The sequence below is a fragment of the Eumetopias jubatus genome, unplaced genomic scaffold (assembly GCF_037043125.1).
Source record: "Eumetopias jubatus isolate StellerSeaLion01/CBP00866 unplaced genomic scaffold, mEumJub1_p1.0 scaffold_14, whole genome shotgun sequence".
In the NCBI taxonomy this organism is placed as follows: domain Eukaryota; kingdom Metazoa; phylum Chordata; class Mammalia; order Carnivora; family Otariidae; genus Eumetopias; species Eumetopias jubatus.
The window spans coordinates 39,371,530-39,387,718 of record NW_028274820.1 but is presented as its reverse complement, the minus strand read 5'-3'; the positions used below and the strand labels follow the sequence as shown (position 1 = coordinate 39,387,718).

General features: G+C 37.7%; 1 long non-coding RNA gene across 1 annotated transcript; it reads right to left on the bottom strand.

The window, feature by feature from the left end:
• Nucleotides 1–6,996: 6,996 nt before the first annotated feature.
• Nucleotides 6,997–15,249, bottom strand: LOC148162505 (uncharacterized). The gene is made up of 3 exons (XR_015766786.1): nt 15,162–15,249; nt 14,091–14,156; nt 6,997–8,002 (listed from the first exon to the last, which is right to left on the bottom strand). It is a non-coding gene; the product is annotated as an uncharacterized LOC148162505 (long non-coding RNA).
• Between the last annotated feature and the right edge of the window lie 940 nt (nt 15,250–16,189).

Genomic DNA, 16,189 nt, shown 5'->3' with positions numbered 1-16,189 from the left:
ATTGGAAATGTGGGGGAAAGGAGGAATCAAGATAACTTCCAGAGTTATGGCCTTAGTTCCTGGGTATATTTTTGATCAATTTACTGAGTTTGAGAAGGTTGGGCAAAGAATATCTCAAAGAGAAAGTCAAGACTTTGGTTTTGAACTTTTATTCTAGTTACAAATGCTCTCTTACCAGAGCAAAGAGCAGGGTAGATGTGCCATCTCAGGAATTTCTACTGCCATGTGCCAAATTTATGAGTATATAAATTTATAGCAAGCCTCTAAAACAAAATTTATTGGCTACAACAGATAATATTAGTAAAATGTTAACTAGTATGTATACTAATGCTTGGTAATGTCTATATCAGTGCAAAGTGTTCAAAGGTCTGCCATGGATAAAGATAATGAAGTTCAGGGGTCTTGTTTCAGGTGAATGTGTAACACAGGGCTATCTTAGACAAACCTAAAGAGGAGCAAATACATTTCAAAAGTAAATAGAATTATGCCCTGATTTATCCATGGTGAGAGCTCATCTTTGAAAATGATTGGAAAATTGAAATGAATAATTAAAATTGCTTCCTCTTTGCATTCATAGATTTGAATGTTGACATCATGAGCTCCCAGGCCAAGCCAAGAAATCAGGGTCATTGAAATAGAAGAGTTCTTTATTGATTGTCCATGGAATTCCCAGTGAGACATAGCAATGTACATTTATGCCACATCTTGATAGATGATAATCATGGATTAGATACCTAGGGTCTTTGTTAAAAGAGCTCAGATCTATCATGTACACACACTGCATCAGAGTGACTCAGAAGCCTATAAAGTCTATTTTGTAGGAAATGCCAAGTGCCTAAAAATAAAAAATGGGATGGAAGATGTATCTTTCAACTAGATTATGCTGTGTAACTTATTTCCTGATGTGTCATTTATCTGCTACAACTGGGCTATGTAACACCTCCCCTGCCCCAAATAATAAGTATTTTTTTTAGTTTCCTATGGGTCAACTATTTCAACGGGGTTTGATTAGAAGTATCTTCTAATCTCAGCTGGATTTCCTCATATGTCCAGCTAACTACTGGCTCGTCTTGGATGACCTCTTTTTGGATGATGGGAAAACTTGGTTTCCTCCAAGTTTATCTCATTTAATTAGGCTGGACTGGACACGTTCTCATAGCATGGCAGAAACGCGGAAGAGATTATCAGACATGCAAGAGATTAGCAGACCATGTGCATCTTCTTTAAGCCATTCTTTGTGACACATTTGCTGATATCCCATTAGTCAAAGCAAGTAAACTGGCCGAGTCCTAAATCAGGGTGGGAGAAGAATATAAGATAATGGGGCAGACTGTGACTATGGGGTACCTATTAAGGGGGTCCATTAATGCAATCGATCTACTATAGTCTGCATACTGGTCCTGATTATTTATGTTCTTTCCACACACAAAATACACTAAACGCTTTTCAAGACTCCAAATTCTCAAGCACGGCAACAGACTTAAAGTAATTTTTATGATTTACATCAGGTTCAGATGCTTCTCCTTGGATGTGGCTTCTTTTGATATGGAGACACATACTGAAACTCTAACTGGCGCCACTCCCACAGCTCAACATAGAATGATGACACACAGATTTGATAAATATGATACTTGTTTTAAAAGAGGGAAGCATTGGAGACACATAGTAGTCATTGATTTGTTTTCAATTACTGTAAATAAGAAATACTACAAAAATAAAAATGATCACAAAATGGATCAAAGACCTGAACTGATATCTAAAATTATAAAACTCTTAGAAATATAGATAAAACGGACTTCATCAAAATGAAACACTTCTGTGCATCAAAGGACACCATCTAAAGGATGAAAAGACAGCCCTGTGACAGAATGGGAGAAAACATTTGCCAATTATATGCCATAAGGAATTAATATCCAAAACTGTTACAGAAACTCCTACACCTTCACAACAACAACAAAACCAAACAGCACAATTCAAAGTGGTCCAAGACTTGAACAGACATTTTTCCAAAGAGATACAAATGTCCAGTAAGCACATGAAAAGATGCAAATGAATCTTCAATATTTTAAAGTATGTAATATATTTTGTATTATAAAATATTTAATTTCTTAATTATGTTAATTGACCTGAGAAGAAAAATGAGATGATCATCTTTATAGAAGCTGAAAAGTCATTTGACAAAATTTTCAACTTTAATTTTGACCCCCAAATACTCTAAATATATATTTGATTGCTACTTTCTTAATATGACTTATCCCGTCAGCCTTGTGGAACACCAAAAACATTACAGGCACTCTGACTAAATCAGGAATATCTTACTTGAAGGCTCATGACAAGACAACATAAAGACAACAAGAAACAAATGTCAGAATAAGATAATATAAAAGCATTAGAGGCAGAAAATAATAAAAGGGGGAGGTCGAACTATCAATATTTAAAGATGATATGATTGTATATCTGAAACCTTAAAGAATCAACTGAACGAACTATTACAAATGAGTATTATTCATATACAATTTTATTACTCATATACAAATGAGTAATAAAAAATTCCCTGGGGCACCTTGGTGGCTCAGTCAGTTAAGCATCTGACTTGGGTCATGGTCTCAGGATCCCGGGATCAAGCCCCGAATCAGTCTCCTTGCTCAGCGGGGAGCCTGCTTCTCTCCCTCTCCCGCTGCCTGCCACTCCCCCTGCTTGTTCTCTCTCTCTCTCTCTCTCTCTCAAATAAATAAATAAAGTCTTTTTAAAAAATTCCTTAAGATAGAAGGGATGTAGATTTAATATAGACATCTTCATATACTAACAATTACTAGTGAGAAGTTACAATGAGAGAAAAGACCCCACTTAGAGCAGCCATCAAAAAGAGAAAACATCCAAGAATGAACTTAATTGGAAGAGAGCAAGTCTTATCTGAATAGAAACTTGAATGTGCCCCTGACTGATGTAAAAGACAACTTATGCAAATGGAAAGGCACATAATAGTTTTGGACCAAAACTATAACCAAAATTTATCTAAATTACTTTATGAAGTGAATGTGATTCTAATATAGATACTAACAGGTTTTTTGGAAACAGACAAGCTGATTCTAAATTTCATTTGGAGAAACAAACAAGAATAGCTAAAAAATTCTCCCGTTAAAAAAAGAGCAATAGGGTACTTTCACTAGACATAAAGCCATATTATAACATTTTATGACATAATATAACATACGATAAAATCTCTATAATTAAAACTGTGTGAGGCTACTACATGCATAGCTATTGATTCAGAATAAAAAGTACATAAATTGTCCCATACAAATGAATAAATTTAGTATGTTTTATAGGTAGCATGTAATGTCAATGATGGAAAAAGATGGCCTCTTTTTAACAAGTAGTATTAGCCATAGGTAGTCATCTGAAAGAAAATTAAGTTGGATCCCTATCTCACATCATAAGGTATAGAAAAAAAAACACAAGTGATTTCTTTTATCACTTTGGAGTGAGGAAATCCCTAACTATTCAAAAACTATTCAAAACCCAGAAGTCCTAAAGGAAAAGCTTGACAAAAATCTCTCATATATTGAAAAAAGCTTCTACAAAGCAAAAACACCATAAACAAAGCAAAAGACAGGCTGAGAAAAAGTATTTGTATCTTATGTTATAGACACAGGACTAACCTCCCAAACATACAAAGAATTCTTCAGAGTTGACAAGAAAAAGAACTAACCATAGATAAATGGGCAGACAGTATAAGCAGAGTGTTCACAGAAATGGAAATATTAATTGCTTTTAAATATATGACAAGATGCAAGTTGATACACTGCTGAGGTTGTGGGACTGCAGGAGACAAGCACTAATGCATTGCTGGTCAGGGGTATAAATTGCTGGGGTCCCTAAGGATGGCAATCTTGCTGTAAACACCAAATTAAAAATGCATATACCCTCTGACCCAGTAACCCCACATCTGGGAACTCTGTGGAAAATGACACATAAATAAATACTGTAGTATTATTTGAAATAGTAATTGGTTAGAACTGATTAATAAGGGAGTGATGGATCAACACAGGAATCAGTGAGGGGGATGGTGGCTTGACGGTGGGACACTGATGTCATATAACACTATGGTAACAAAGAATGGGGGAAACTATACATCGATAGGGAAGTATCTCCAAGGAATATTACGAAGTGGGAAAAAAGTAGAGACCTGAATCATATGGTGTCCTTTATGTTAAAGAGAGCAAAAATAGGAATATATATTCCCATTTCTTTGTACTATATAAAGGAACTTTGTAAGAACACAGAAAAAGCTAGTAAGTACGAGCCACAAGTGGTGGTCCCGAGAATTAGGGAGGTGAGCGCCTGTGGAGGAAAAGTAAAAGTTTTCACTCTCTGCCTTTAATATTTTTTGACTTTTGAATCATCTAAATTTATTTCCTATTCAAAAATAAACACACAAAAAGAATGACAGTGAAGGCAGTTGACCTTGGTAGGGGAAACTAGAGGACACGGGCTGGCGCCAGTATACATTCCTATTTCTGTTATCTCCACATATCTCCCCTGGTATTTTAAAGATGACCAGAATGCTGAGAGAGATGTTTGCCAACCCTCCGGCGTCTTCTTTCTGATCTCCCCTTATAACTCCATTGGTATTTTCAAGGCTAGCACCTTGCCAGAAAAGAAGTGTGCACATGCTTCATGCGGGAAGTGATGGACCATGGCGGTTTGTGTTCCAATAATATGCCTGTTCTTTTTACATGTCTCTGATCAGATAACATTAGAAGTCTGAGGAGAGAATTAAAGATAACCACTGGAATGGTGGACGCAGGGGATAAAAGATTTAGATCAGTTGAAAACAAAAACTGGACGATTGCAGCATGTTAGAAAAAAGAAAAATAAATCACAACCATAAAGAGTAATAAAATAAGATAAAATGGGATGGGCGGAGTAAGACTGAAAATTACAGTTAGCAGAGAAAAATAAGAAAATGTCAACCTCCTTCTGGCAATATCTGGACTGCAGCTATTTTGTTTGTTTGCGAGTACAAACTTAAACACGAGCTGACAGGGAACTAGGGTAAGGGAAACATTTTCTTTGCATATCGAAAACCGGAAGAACCATCAGAGTGCCACACTGTGGGCAGTAAGGACCTGGTAAGATGCTCCTCAGGAAAAAACTTGGAAATGGCTCTTAATCACAGACAGATGGACTATTGAGGACCCAAATTTCTGCTCCATATAGCACAGACTCAATAATTTTGTTCCGTAAAATGTTTAAGGAAGGCATAACCAAAAGCCTACTGCTCACATTAAAAAAAAAAAAAAGGAAAAACGCAATAAAGCTCCCATAGAATGACCAGCTTTGAGCAGTGTTGCTTCCTGATGTACCCTCCAAGTTAAACTATTTATGTAACGTAAGTCCAAAGTAATGGAATGAAGTGATGCACTATATGGAATCATAAACTATAAACTAGCCGTAAGTTGGAGAAAAACTTGCTTTAAAAAAATTGTTAAGACTTCTTTATAGAAGGATATTAAAAGTAGGTCTGTTAGTTCTAAATACCTTTTTCATTTTGTCATTTAATTTATTTATGGCATTTCCTTTGACCAAGAGAAATATTTTTTATGAGTATTACGATCGTATGCATTTTGTTTTCCTCTTTTGTTCATATGTTTAAACTATCTTCTCTGTATCAGAGATCAGATAAAAATGAAATTGTATTTTCCTCTCCTTTCCTTGCTTATTTAAAATTCTATGTTTACCAAATTATGAATTCTCATACATACATACGTGTGTGTGTGTGTGTGTATGACTCTTCCCATTTTTTTCTTTTGGTCTCTTGATGTAGCACATGAGTTTAATTGTAAATTTCTGGGTTCCTCCTCCTCCCCCTCCTCCTTCTTCTTGAATGCAAATACTTCCCTCCTCATTCTTTGCTTTGGCGGTGGAGGTGAGCTGCTCAGATCTCACTTCAGAAAAATTGATTGTGAGGTCCAGCCTGCAAAAAAAAAGAGTCACCATTTTGGAAGGGGCAAACGCTTCTGGTCAGCAACAGGGGGTAGGGCTGCTTTCACACAATGACAGATGGAAAGAATGTGTGCAGAACTGAGGTGATCCACTTAGGTTCTGCTCCCTACTCCCTCGTCCTCCTGGGACTGTGAATGAACAAGTGCAGCACTCTCAGCCTAATGAGCGTGATCACCAGGAGCTCAGAGACCCTTCCAGAAAGAGAGTCTGGATCACAAGCCCCTTCCAGAAAGAGAGTCTGGATCACAAGCCACCAAGAGCTGCTAGCTAAGGGCAAGAGGGATTTAGAATTGACGGTGGAGGAGGAAGATCGGACCGAAACCGGTTGTGTCCAGGAGGCTCACGGCACAAAGACAGGGACCGCAGCTTGTCTCACTGACCTCTCTGTTTAAAAACTTATGTTCCGAAAAAGCGGCTCATGAAAATCATGGAGGACAAATTTCCCGAAGACGTGTGGATGCGGATTTGGGCCCAGCACCAGGGCTGAGCGGTGGCGGGTGCGGCAGTGCCCTGTTCCCGTCTCCCCTCTAAGAGAAGCTGACTGAAGAGGGTAGGAGACAGTCCGCACAGACCGCACTGTTGGGTCCGCCTGGCCGTTGAGGTCGAGGTCCCAATCGCCGGGCGCTGCTCCCAGCCGGCACTGAGCCGCGCTGGGGTCCATAGACCAGGCTATTCCGCTCGGACGCGGGCCTCCCCTGAAGGCGTCATTTTGTTGGGGGAGGGGTGAATCTCACGGCCTGGCTGAGATTTTGTCAGGGTTTCACGCGAGTAGAAGCTCCTCTGACTCAAATTTCCATCCTTACCTCTCTCCTTTCATCCTGGTTGGAGGGAAAGAGAGCAATCAAAACGACCAGTAAATTTTGAGCTTGAACATTTTTATGTTAAAAAAATTATAATCAGTCAAAATAGAAGACAAATGGCAACTGGGGAAAGTATCTGCAGCGTTAGACAAGGGGTTATCACTTTATTTTACAAAGATTGCCCGAAGATTGCCAAGAAAGGGATAAGCCTTTAAGTTATATATGGATAAAAGAAATAAGTGGACAATTTTTCTCTTACTAAGAACAAAATTGAAAACTGAAAATAACAAATTATGGCCTGATTCTCCTGTTGGCCCAACCAAAAAAATTACCTTCCCTCAAAGAATTCCTTAGCTGTGTATGACAGAGTTTCTCGGAGCTGAAATATTATCTCCCCAGAGAGGCCTGTTTGGACTTTTGCATGGACGTCGCCGACGTGGCCTCTGTAGCATTGCCTCCTTTTAGGAAACAGGGAAAAGGGGGTAAGGGAGGAGGTGGTATAATTTCCTTTTTTTCCCACAGCATCAATATGTTGGTTTTATGTTTGCTTCTTGTTTACAAATGTAGCATTCAATATATGCTGTTTTGCACCTTCTTGTTTGTTTGAGTATAGTCTATACACAAGGTTACATTAGTTTCAGGATAACCTCCTATCTTGAGTGGTCTACCTAACACCTTCTCCGTGTTCCATGCACCTCCTTGAACTCTCTTTTCTGCTGAGGGTGACTGCTCCCTCTGTCATAGATACTCCCTGTCATGGATCCCAGACTGAGGATTCACGGGTTAGAGCCCCCTACAGGTAACACTGTGATTTCCCCAAGCGCTCTGTGTGGAAGGTGGGGGTACCTTTGTTCTCCTTCTGAGCACCATCCTATGTGATGGGGCCTCAAATTTTTCTGAATGGCCAGGAAGACGAACGCCACAATGAAGAGAGGAATTTTCTTGAATCTTCCAACATCCTCTGGGATACAGGGAAAAGGGGGCAGCTGAGACCACATTCTAGTGGGGGAAAGAGCCTCTGATTCAAGGTCTAAGGTATAGAGCCCCTCGCTGGGGCCGGACGTTCTCAGAGCAGGCTCATGATGACAGGTGATAAGAAGCAAGTGTCCGTGGAAGTGGTCACTGCCCCGTGCTTAAGACAAATGTGTACCAACATCTCGAGTCTGTGGCCTGGCATCTGGTCCTCAGAGCAGCTAACCTCCAAAACAGAAACAAAATTGATAGTTAGGGGAGAAGGAACCAGCACGGATACCACTAGAATTTTTGGTAATCTTAAAAAAAGAAAGAGGAAAGAGCATTGGCTGAGAAGGAGAAACAATGTGGAGAGGAGGAGGAGCCCCATTGTTAGGAAGAGGTGGGGAGAACCTTGAGCATTTGCTGTCGGGATATTTTATGAACTGTTCTGGGTGCCCTATTGCTCGTCTGGCAGGTGTGGTCTGAAGAAGCACTTACGACCATCACACTGTCTTGTTCCAAAAAGGACGTAGGAAGGTTTACTGGGCTGGGCAAAATATAGTCAGATAACTTCGTTTGAAGTAGATGAGAAGGATAAAGGGGCCATGAAGGAGGCTAATAGAAATAATGAAGGCCAAAGTGCCCTGGTTTTGGGGATGAAGCACAAACTTAGCTCTAGCTTTTTATCAGCAAATATGAAACGCTAACTCACAGTGTCCCTAAGATAGTAGCAGATAAACTGTTCAGGAGAAGCACAAATATTCCAGTACAAGGGCCAGAATGAAATAACTCTCGAGAGTCCATATAAAGAGGCCATTGTGTAACATAATCAACAACATTCTTACAGTTGACACAATGATGAATTTCATATAACTGTTTTGTAGCGTGTCCTGCAAGGCTGACCAACGGCTTCAAACTGAAGAGAGATTCTAGAATACATAGGGAAAATGTTGTACAGGCGGTCTTTGCTAGGTGCTTGCCTGACTTCACTCTGGGTACATTTTAAAGGATCTGAGGAGGTGATAAAGAGCAAATTCTCTATGTTCCTTTATAAATGCTGTGCTTCAAACCCAGAGCTGACAGATATTAGGTAGCTGGGAGTTCAATGCTGCACATCCTGTTCATGAAGTTCCGCTGTTCCAGGGATCTAGGAAAAAAGTGGTCTCAACAGGACATTGAACTAGTGTAGGAGCGACATCTTTTGGGGAAATTTAAGTCCAATGATCAGGAGTGTCTGAGGGAATACTATAGAATTTGGCCAAGGTTCTCTTTAGGAAAGAAACAACACAATATGCACTCTCACGCAGACAGATGGGTCATTGGGTTCCACATTTCTGCTCAATATAACCTAGTCTTAATGAGTATTCGTCTGGAAAATGTGTAAAGAAGGTATAACTAAACATAGTGGCCATTAACCCCCACACCCCAGCTTCCAAAAAACATCCATAGAAAGCCTAGCTTTGAGTACTGTGATTTCCTGATGTTCTTCCAAGCTAAATTATTTGAGTAATGTACGTCAAGGTAGCTGAATGAAGTGAACTTCTGTACAGAATTAATCAGGAACCAACTGAAATTTGGAAAATAGTTTGGTTTTTCTAAGCTTCAGGAACTCTCTATATACTGAGGATATTACTTTTTTGGTCAAATACTCATGTTCTAAAATTTTCCAGCTTGTATTTTTTCTATATATGACTTTTAGTATATTGGCTTTAAATTTTTATGTAATGGGATATAGCAATTCTGGTTTTTACCTTTTGCTTTATCCTTAATGGGTCTTTTCTCATCTTGATATAGTCACTTATTTTATGTCTTTAAACCCATTACTCATCTTAAATGTCTTTTGGTATATAGAGTAAGAACGGGAGTCTAGTGTCCGCATACCCATGGTTAAGCAATTGTCTTGGGACTATTTAAGGAGTATTTCTACCTTTCCCTTGTAATGTGAAATCAAACTATTACCTTACCCTACTATCACCTGAGGTAAAATCTGTTTCTGTGCTTGCTATTCTGCCCATTAATCTGTATATTGTTGCATCTGCTATTCCACACTGATAGAGTTATAAATTAATAATGTGTCTAAATATCCGATTGTCCGAGTCCTACCCTTATTAGTCCATTTAAATTTTTTCTTGGATATTCTTGCCCATGTATTACTTCTTTACAGCTTCCATGTTAAATTTTGTAGTCTCTGAGAAAGGGCTCCAGCTCTGTGTCCCTTCTGTGTGTGTGTTTTGAAAGTGCTGGGCCCCTCAGACTTCAACTACATGTTTTCTATCTTTTTTTTCTCTCCCAGTGATAGTGTGTCCTAAGGTGATGAGATGGAAGGAAGCAAAGAAGAGATGGCTTTTAGTTCTAGTTTGCTGTTTCTATACAGAGATGGCTGTCACTGTTTTTCTCCTGAATTACCTCAGAGAAACACATCTTGCCCCTGCAAACGTTATTTATCTTCTGAAACCAACCTCGTGTATTCTCACAGGGGAGAATCTATTCCTTTTATTAGCAGGACTTTGATCCGATGACTTGTTAAACAACACAACACAACACAACACAACGTAACTGGCTTGGTTATGAAAGAGCTATAGTCAAAAATCAAGTACTTACTGTGACGACACAGAAAGGGCCATGAAGAGGGCTAAGAATTAAAAAACCCCCCACAAAACTGCCAGATGCCAAATCAAGCTTTATTTTTACTGTGTGATAAGCCTTTAATATGACAAACATTTATAATATTGGAGATATTTTAAATTTGAAAAGTAAAAAATAAAGGGAAAATAAATTTAATTAGGACATTTTTCTTCCCTGGGTAAGAATCTTGATACCATCTTTTTACTAGGATGTAAAATGTCAGAATTTTCATTGTGATATTCAGTACAATTTTACCTTTGAGTCCTTTAGAGACAAGGGGTATGTGATTCAGTTTTATAGTCTCCCAAATTCTTTGTAATTTTTACTTTTGAACATGGATAAAATACCTGCATAATAGTATTTATATTTTAAGGCCAGTATTCCTAATGTCTGTGTAGAATTCAGGTATTCCAATTTTGTCATATTTTGGTTCTGGCACCATATTAAATGGCAGTCATATAACTTCCACTGTGTCCCTTCATTTTTATTACCACTATTAATATGGAAAGGTCAAACAAATAGTGTTATTAAATTTTTGTAAGCCTTAAAACCAGAGAAGAATTTCTAGAAGTCATTCTTCAACATCACAACTTTGAGAATGTCATTGTCACCACTTCTTTCTCTGGAAACCCTTTTTAGCATAAGAAAATGAACCAAAATAACATGTTGCCAAATAAGTTTCCCCAAATCACGATTCTCCTAAGAGTGAACAAATTAAGTTGTATATTTACACGACCAGTTTTGAAAGTCTTTGCAGAGAAATATTCAAACTGGTAAGATGGGTTGAACTGCCAATCAAGATGGACCATCTTGATTCCAGTCTTTGCAGTTAAGCCAACGGGGTCATTTTTTCTTGAATGATGTGAAGAATTAAATTTCTTTCAATAGTTCCTTTCTAGGTACAGTGCCACCTAACCTCCTGTGATATGGCAGACTCCCATGTGGTACATCCAATTTATTAAGCAAAACACCAACCTGTCTATAACACAAGCCAAGGAATACATCCTCTTTGTGATATAAATGATTGTGTCCAGAATACATCCCAAGGTCTTACTTAGCATGTAGTCATTCCCAGGGAATGAAACAGGTGGACCTAAGTTCTATGTCCTTTTGAAACTAATTTCAGTTTCATTTTGTAAGTCCATGGATCATCACAATAGCACTTTGTTATCATACTTATTAATTATAACTTGATTAATGTTAATATTAGCCTTTATCAAACTTTAAGGTTTTTTTTCAAGCAAATTGATCAGTAATGACATAGGTATGGTTCTGAGTCACTTGGTAATCTTAGATTTTTCTCTGAAAGTACACATAAATATAACTAAGTAGGTGGTATTGTTGATACCTGGGCTCTCAACTGCAATAGAAAATGTCACAAATGAACTTTTCATAAATTTTTCTGTAAGTTCTCAACTATATCTCGATATGCTGAGGAAGATAAAAGAATTTTCCCAGTTAGCCTTCTATTTTCAAAAGCTTATTTCTTTTTGGCATGTAATTTCTGCTTATTTCTTTGGGAATGTAATTTTTGCTACATTCAGTGGATATGCTTTTAAAAGTTACCATCTGTTAAATGTTTTGATGCAATTTTTTTCACTTAATATATATCTGAATTTCACAGCATTATTATTTTTAAATTTTTTATTTAAAATCAAGCCTTGTTAAAATGTCAGGCTCATTTAATTCATTAATCTTATTTATACTGGCACCCACATATACATTTCTAAGTACTGGCAATGGGTTTTAGTTTAGTTTATTTCATAATGATTTTTTAAGTTGTATTCTTTGACACAGTTACATTTTGCCTATTAAACACAGAGGAATATTTTTGACTTCCACAAAAAGCACAATCTCTTTCTTTTTTAAAATACATGGCTCTCTTGGTTTATCTTTTTATTTTCATACTTCCAATAGGGATATGAGTCCAAATAATTAATTCTCTACTACAAGAAAAATAATCATATAAGTGCATTGGGAAAATGGCAGGTGACATCTGGCCCCAGTGTAAAGCAAGAAAATGAGGAATGATAGGATGAACCCACAGTGAGTAAAAGACTTATGGTCTATATGGTATGGCTGGTGCTCAATTCTGCAGGTAGTTGCAATCGAGGGCAGAAACTTACCCTGCTGCTGAGTCACTATTTACCTGGCTGCATGAGTGAATTACATTTTTTTTATAACATTATGCAAATCAACATTCTAACAGCCAGACAGAATATACCTTTAGCCTCTTGTCCAAATGGCTAAGGAAAAGTTTTTTTCCCAGCTGCCTCACCCTTGCATGACTGCCTACCTGCCTCAAGTGGGGTTAGTACTTGACACTGTTTTTTGCAGCATTCATGAATTCATCCAGCAAATAACTGAGAAAGGCATTGTTCTAAGAGTTGGGGATACCATGGTGAAGGAATCAGAAAAATCCCTGTCCTCAGAAAAATCATGTTCTAATGGGGAGGGATGGAAAATAAAATAAATAGATAAGTAAAAGGTATGAGCGGGTCATAACTATGGGACAAAAAACGGAGCCATTACAGTATTCCAGGAAAGAGCCAGTGGGGTTTTGGAACAGGGTGATCACATTGGAGGTGATGAAAAGTGGCTGAATTACTGAATTGTGGATATATTTTGAAAATGAAGCTGACAAGGTTTACTAAAATTTATGATGTCAAGCTGTAAGAAAAAAGGAGTCAAAATTGTTTATCTGAGCAAGTTGAAGGATGTAGATGCCATTTACTGAGAAGAGAAAGATCGGGGGTGTTTTTCTGGCAAGTAGTGGGGAAGCTTAGTTTTGGTTTTGACTTAAGTTTGATATGTGTTTTAGATATTCAAATGGAGATGTTAAGTAGGCAGTTGGATATCCGAGTTTGAATTGTAGAGAAGAGGTTTAGACTGAAAATATAATTTTGGTAGTCCTCAGATTATAGATAATGAAGTCATGTCACTAGGTGATCTCTCTTAAGAAGTGAGTGTGGAGGTCTGAGTTCTGAGTTTTGGGGAACTGCAATTTAGAGGTTGAGGGTATGAAGAAGACCCAGGGAACAAGACTGGAGAAATGGCCACTGAGGGGGGAAGAAAACAGGAAATGATGATGTCCTGGAAGCATAGTGAAGGTGGCTGAACAGGGAGGCAGTAAATCAACTGTGTCCAATACTGCTCATAGGTCAAGTAGGGTGAAGACTGGAGAATTGGTCATTGGATTTAGCAATAGGGAGGTTCTCAATGATCTTGACAAGAGCAGCTCGGGTCTGCAGGAGAAAATAAATGAGGCAGTAGCTTTGGGAATGAACACAAGAGATAAAGAGAAGTTCTCTTTTTAAGATGGGAGAAATAAAGCCAGAATCCCTTAGCTGATGGCTAAGCCTCTTTACATCCACTTTGTGTCTAGCACCTTGCTATATCCATAAGAAATACTCTCTTGACCCTGGAGTTGTAACCTTACTGAAGAAATGGAAGAAATGACAAAATGGTGGGACCAGGTAATTAGTGCTAGAGTAGTTTTTAAAAAGTAAGATAATGCAAGTATTGTTTTCACAGAGATGGTGGAGTTCAAATTCTTAAATTCTTAATTCTTGAAATAAGTTGGATTTAGGTAGATGAAGAGTGCGAACCAAAGAAGAGTATGATATTTGGGGAACAGTAAGATTAGCCTGGCTAGCATTCATATTAAGAAGAGATGGCGTGATAAACACAGAGAGCTTTTACCGTCAGCTAATTCCAGCTTTGTTATTTTGGCAATGGAGAGTAAAAGAATTAATCCATCTGCAGTAGCTGTAGAATTAAAAAAAACAAAGTCTTGTTAATAGTTTTCTTTTTTGTGACTTTATTATTAGAAAATTCTCCCAAATGTTTTTTCAATAAGGAGTAAAAGCTAATAAAACTAGCTGAATTTTAAAATACTGTAATAATTACTTTTAAACATGAGGATTTGCCCTACGGAAGACAAAAATACCTCTAGGTAACCACAAATTTCCTTTTAAAATGTTCATCTGTCCCATTTTTATGCTCTGGGATGGTATTTTAACATTATTTTATAAATAAATAAATAAGTCATTTCTAATTAAAGCATTAGATATTTTGCAGTTCATAATATCAACTCTACTTTTGGAAAATAGTCTCTTGTTTACATTATAGATCTAACTTTGAAAAAATATAAAATATTTCTAATCTGTACAAGACACTAGAAGGGATTTCATTAAAGGAAAGACAAATATAGATTTAATGGAGCTTTTCAAATTAGGTGTATTTGAAGTTTTCACCAATCCTCAAAATCACCCTAAATAAAACCAGACTTAGTATTTGGAATTTTTGAAGTAGTTGTCCGGATAAGTTCTGGAGATAACTATCTGAATTACTTTATTTTTACAAAAGGGAAGCTGTGAGGTTAAGCCATATGAAACTGCCATTTTTACAGGCTAAAAATGATAGCATGGTAGTTTTAATTAACGGCTCAACATAAAAATTCCAACTTGGCTCTCCCAAGGTTTGTTAAAGTCCCAGCCTCAAGGGGGAGGGACAATCTGAAGGAAGCGAGGTATTGTCCAAGAAATTGCACATTCTTTGGAGAACTGGCTTTTATTATCTATTACATGAAGGTTCTGCCCTTGGTCCTATAGTTTGTTTACTTATTTATTTACCTTAATGTTTACAATCTAGTAAAAAAAATTAAATATAAACATATGCACTTATTATTAAAGTTAATTTTACTATACTTACAAGCTTCCTATGCTAACATTTGAAATGATAAGGCATTTGTGGAGAAAAAAATTCACTCACCTTTAAAATTGTAACTGGTTAACTTATCTTACAATGGAATGGTAGGGTGCAAATGTTATTTTTACCAGCACCTAAAACAAATCATAGGATCTAGCTTAGTGGTACAGTGAATGATTTTAGGTCAAGACTCTGAATTTTTAAAGTTTGTTTGTTTGTTTATTTGACAGAGAGAGACAGAGATCATAAGTGGGCAGACAGGCAGGCAGGGCAGAGGGAGAAGCAGGCTCCCTGCTGAGCACGGAGCCCCATGCATGGCTTCATCCCAGGACGCTGGGATCACGACCTGAGCTGAAGGCAGATGCTTAACCAACTGAGCCACCCAGGCGCCCCAAGGCTCTGAATTTTTAATGCTATGTTGGCTATCCATAAAAATGGGAAGGTTTGGCAAAGGAAACGGGGAAGGATTGCGGTAGATTTGAGTCAAGCAAGTCCCTTCTGGGTCCAGATGGTAGATGTCTCAGTGCAATTTATGGTAGAGAAAATCTGAGTTTAGAGAACCTCTGTGGCATTATCTCAATTTTAGTGTGTCAAAATATTCCATTAAACATCTTTTTCTGAAGAATGGTATGAATGAGCAATGCTAGTCAGAATCTAAATCAATGCAGAGAAGGTATTAAAACATATACCATACGTAGATGCTGTTCTTTTTTCTTCCTGTTTACATTTTTTTAATTTTATTTTGTTATGTTAATCACCAGACATCATTAGTTTTTGATGTAGTGTTCCATGATTCATTGTTTGTGTATAACACCCAGTGCTCCATTCAATACGTGCCCTCTTTAATACCCATCACCAGGCTAAGCCATCCCCCCACCCCTCTCCCCTCCAGAACCCTCAGTTTGTTTCTCAGATTCCAGTCTCTCATGGTTCGTCTCCCCCTCCAATTTCCCCTCCTTCATTTTTCCCTTCCTACTTTTTTTTTTTTTTAACATATAATGTATTATTTGTTTCAGAGGTGCTATGGTAAGCGCCATAGATGATGTTCTTATGGCAACTTCTACCACAATCCCCTCTCAGCCATAAGACTC